The sequence below is a fragment of the Schistocerca cancellata genome, chromosome 1, assembly GCF_023864275.1.
Source record: "Schistocerca cancellata isolate TAMUIC-IGC-003103 chromosome 1, iqSchCanc2.1, whole genome shotgun sequence".
NCBI classification, from domain to species: Eukaryota; Metazoa; Arthropoda; class Insecta; order Orthoptera; family Acrididae; genus Schistocerca; species Schistocerca cancellata.
The window spans coordinates 693,787,465-693,792,392 of record NC_064626.1 but is presented as its reverse complement, the minus strand read 5'-3'; the positions used below and the strand labels follow the sequence as shown (position 1 = coordinate 693,792,392).

General features: G+C 42.3%; 1 non-coding gene across 1 annotated transcript; it reads right to left on the bottom strand.

The window, feature by feature from the left end:
• Positions 1-1,232: 1,232 nt before the first annotated feature.
• Positions 1,233-1,305, bottom strand: Trnaa-cgc (transfer RNA alanine (anticodon CGC)). The gene has a single exon. It is a non-coding gene; the product is annotated as a tRNA-Ala (tRNA).
• Between the last annotated feature and the right edge of the window lie 3,623 nt (positions 1,306-4,928).

Genomic DNA, 4,928 nt, shown 5'->3' with positions numbered 1-4,928 from the left:
ACTGATGTTAGCCTATACCCTTTGGTTAGATATCTTTGTCTTCTCGCCGTTGATCCCCCCCAGATGTAGACTGGGTCTTAGTATTCCCCTTTTCAGATTTTCTCGGTTCCCTACCACGTCCAAACTTCTGACATTCCATGTCCCAATTCAGAGAACTTTATCTTTTCGTTTGTTATTCGATCTTTTTCTCATGTCAACTCCCCATTGTGAGTCCCCTCCCGGAGGTCCAAATGGGGGACTAGTCCGGAATCTTTTGGCAGAGCAGAGATCATCATAACACTTTTCCTGTTATAGGTCACGTGACCTGTGGCTACACAATATGTGTCTTTGATGCAGTGGTTTCGAATGCCTTCTACAACCTCATGACGATGGTTATTGCTGATTGTTCAGCTTTTTAGGGGCAGTTTCCTATCTTAATGGGAGGAGGGTGCCGTGCATCTCATTTCGCTCCTTCGCCCTCTTTGAGAAGGCCGTTGGCAGAATGAGGATGGCTTCTTATGCTGGAAGTCTTCAGCCTCCATTGCTTATCATCTTTGTTCAAAATTTAAACAGTATCAGTGATCGAACACAGTACCAATAACGTTTTGATTACTAGTCCCTAGACCACGGACGCACTTCAGAGATATATATTAGCAATAATTACCTGTAGTTTTGACGAAGAGAAATTTTGTAAGCTCATATTAAACTCGCCTTCTATTACCCGCACTTTATATAGCCGGGAGTCCGTATCAAATATAGTTGCAGCTATCCACGCAGACAGTGACACATTGCAAGTGCCCTGAGTAAACCAAATATGAATACATTTTTCAGAGACCACTGTCAGTCACAATTTTTTGTTAACTTGGTTAAATTTTTAATGTTGCAATATGTTTCGATGTAACCTCAACCGACAAAAATAGTCAGACAAAAACTTTTAACGTAGTATACATGGATGTGTATGAGTACATAGTTGTATTTTGCGTTGGCATATGTTGCATCTTGTTCTGTTCGTGTGAAATAGCTGTCTTTCTTGTGGCGTATTCTCTTTCTTCCACTGCTGTGGTTAACAGCCACTTCAGATGGTTCTTAGTTCTTAGTGTTTAACGTCCCGTCGACAACGAGGTCATTAGAGACGGAGCGCAAGCTCGGCTGAGGGAAGGATGGGGAAGGAAATCGGCCGTGCCCTTTCAAAGGAACCATCCCGGCATTTGCCTGAAGCGATTTAGGGAAATCACGGAAAACCTAAATCAGGATGGCCGGAGACGGGATTGAACCGTCGTCCTCCGGAATGCGAGTCCAGTGTGCTAACCACTGCGCCACCTCGCTCGGTCACTTCAGATGAATAGGGACGCCACAGCGCATTCCAGTGCAGAATAAGACTTACTAAAGATCCTCGTCTGTTAATGTTAAATGTGTTTGTATTGCCATTGTCTTCTTGATGCTGAACTGATACCTTGGAACATGTTGCAATATTAACTAAATTAAGAAAGTTAACTAACAGCGTGGGAGCTGTCTCTAACATTTGTCCACTTCCATTTCCTCTTGTTTTCTGCGACTGCTAACTCGCGATCAATTTTGCTATGATGCTCTGGGCCCACTAGTCAATACCTGTGACGCAGTCAGTCGTTGCTCAGTTGTGTAGGGCATTCCTTACGACGTTCTTTGGCGAGCGGTATGGCTCTCCCAATAGGAAATCAACGCGGCTAACGCAGAGCAGAACGGTTGGTGTTTGAATAGGAAACGAAGCTTTTGTTCCACTGTTCTCTGGCGTGTATAGTGTTAGGTGGAGAGTTGTGCCTCATATGATGAATATTTAAAAAGAGAGAGATTGGCTGGCTGTTGCAGCTTGGGGTTGTGTGTGAAAACATTGAGACTTGCTTTTGGCGTTCTGTGCTCAAGATTGATGAGTAGTAAGGTAACACATTGCAATGTGCAGCTTGGCGTGCTTTATTGATGCAAAGTATTCACATCTCTACTGAGCCGTTATGAGCGAAATATGTTCTTCCTTCATTTACTATTCCTAATATTTTCGTTCGTTTCGTATTTTGTGAGCGAAGCATTGGTGTAGATGCCAACATTAACAGTGTTCTTCCACGTAATATGAACTGAAATAATCGTTAATTCATACAAAATATTTCTGAAACTATTCACGCTCCTACCAATTACCAAATCGAGATTATTTAGATGAAGATTTCTTTCAAAATGCCGTATGGTAGTTGCAGTCATAAATTATTCTGCAGAGGTGATCCAAGCACGAGCATGTGCCTCTAGTGATAGTATTTATTCAGCGAGAATTTTTTTGCACAGGCTGTACTCATTCTTTCAGCATGGGATTATTAGCAGCATTTTTCATACGATTCTTTCAGGTTCCAGAAGGTAAGTTTGCATCGGGATCTTCGGAGCAGGAAATGATATGCGTGGTTCAGGTCAGTTTTCTTCCGTTATTCAGTTTTTTCAGTCTTTGTGTAGAAAAGTATCTAAATTACTGCTGTGAGACAACATCCTGAGTGCACATGCTTCATCTATAAAGTGGTGTTTTAAACATCTCGTAAGTCAAGTGATGACGTCCTTGATTGGAAATTTATCTATTAAAGTGTACTTCAATATTCTTTTAAGCCTGTTGATTATCTCTTCGCAAAATAAGTTGCATCTTTGTGAACTTACTCTTGAAATGAAGTCAGATCGTGTTACAGTTATACTTTCGTGGATCAATATTCGCAGATACAGAAGGGGATTTTAATCATGGCAATTTTCTGTAGATATTCTTGCATACACTCATAGCTGAAACAAAATAAAGGCCGCTTACAAGCGATCTCTGAAACACCTGATCATGAATTTTAACAAACAGCCACGGTCGAATGCCAGCCATTATTGCAATGTTAGCATTTTTCTGTCCATTGTCGTTTACCATCTTCAGTCCCGAGACCTCCAGGTTTTATTATTTTCTCAGACGCATACATAGTTCAATCTTTTATGGCCGGTGGCATCATGTACGATACACTTATAACTTCCTGTGTCGCACCATGAGGTTTTGGCATTGAAAGCAATCTTCGCATTCTGTAACTGCACAGCATAAATAAAATTAGACACATTTTTCTAATTACAAATGGTTCAAATGGCGCTGAGCACAATGGGACTCAACTGCTGTGGTCATCAGTCCGCTAGAACTTAGAACTACTTAAACCTAACTAACCTAAGGACATCACATACACCCATGCCCGAGGCAGGATTCGAACCTGAGACCGTAGCAACAGCGCAGCTCCGGACTGGAGCGCCTAGAACCGCACGGCCACCGCGGCCGGCTTTTTCTAATTACAAATCTTTTCACAAGCTTTAATAAATTAATAAAGCTATACATTAATGTTATAATTGATTTATAAAATTTAGACTTTTGGGTATCACGTATGATACCTCGGGAATCGATGTCAATTTTTTTACGTCGGTGGAAGTGGGGTTATATATAGAAATTTTTTGATTACAGGGATTGACTGACCTTTCTAGAAGAAAAGGTGAAAATGCCGGGCAGAAAGCTGCAGGAGCCTTACAGTTCTACGTAACGACCAGTGTAAAGTGCTCATTTGCTTCAATACTGACAGGAATTGCTTTACACTTTCGACCAAAAATAAAAATAATGTAGGACAAGTGATGTTAACCTAGGATGAATCTACGTGGTAATACGAGGGCTGTTCAATAAACAATGATCATAACATTTTTTATGGTCGTAATTTCTCGCGCTAAAATTTAATCTTGAAATTCTGTTATCTTAATGTGCAGCAAACACGCCGTAGTAGTTTCGTTGGTGGGGCTCCCGCCTGTGAGAGGCAGGCAAGGTCAGACTTGTTCAGTATCGTCTACCGCTGCAGTGCAGGTAACACGCGAGAGGCAATATGCAGCTTTGAAATTAAGCTTTCGTCTCAACAAATCTTCAGCTGAGGCCTATACAATGTTACAGGAGGCCTATGAAGAGCCTCTTCTTCCCTAGAGTACAGCTCGAAGGTGGTTTATAATGTTTAAACCGGGGAGACAATCAATTTCAAATGAAGGTGGTTCAAATGGCTCTGAGCACTATGGGACTTATCAGCTATGGTCATCAGTCCCCTAGAACTTAGAACTACTTAAACCTAACTAACCTAAGGACATCACACAACACCCAGTCATCACGAGGCAGAGAAAATCCCTGACCCCGCCGGGAATCGAACCCGGGAACCCGGGCGCGGGAAGCGAGAACGCTACCGCACGACCACGAGCTGCGGACAAATGAAGGTGGACCCGGTGCTCCGGTTACTGCTCTTACGGAAGAAAACATCAACACTGTTGCTGTCATTGTGAGAGAGGATCGACGAATTACCTTAAGATCACTTTCTGAAATACTTAACATTTCATTGGAGGCCACCCACGCGTTGGTGACAGAAAAATTACACATGAAACGTGTTTGTGCGCGATGGGTTCCAAAACTGTTGATTCCCGAACAAAAGGACACTCACGTGCAGCTCTGCATGAAGTTAAAGTTGATATTAGAGGAAAATCCTGAGTTTCTTTCAGATGTAATCACTGCTGATGAAACTTGGCTACATCAATTTGATCCTGTGAGCGAACAGCAAAGCTCAGTGCGGAAATCACCTTCATCACCAACCCCCAAAAAAGCAAAAGTGGTTGCTACTGCTGGGAAAATTATGGTCATCTCGTACTTTGATATTCATGGAATGGTTTATCTGCATGTTGTACCTGCACACACATCAGTAACTGGACAGTATTACAGGGATGTCCTGAAAACATTGCAAGTCCAAATCAGGCGCAAAAGACCATATTTCCGTGAAGCAGGCTGTATGCTGCACCACGATAATGCACGGCTGCATATTGCCACGTTGTTGCTGAATATCTTGCAAAAATCAATCTGAAGTGGATCCCTCATCCTCCTTATAGCCCGGATTTAGCCCCATGTGACTTTT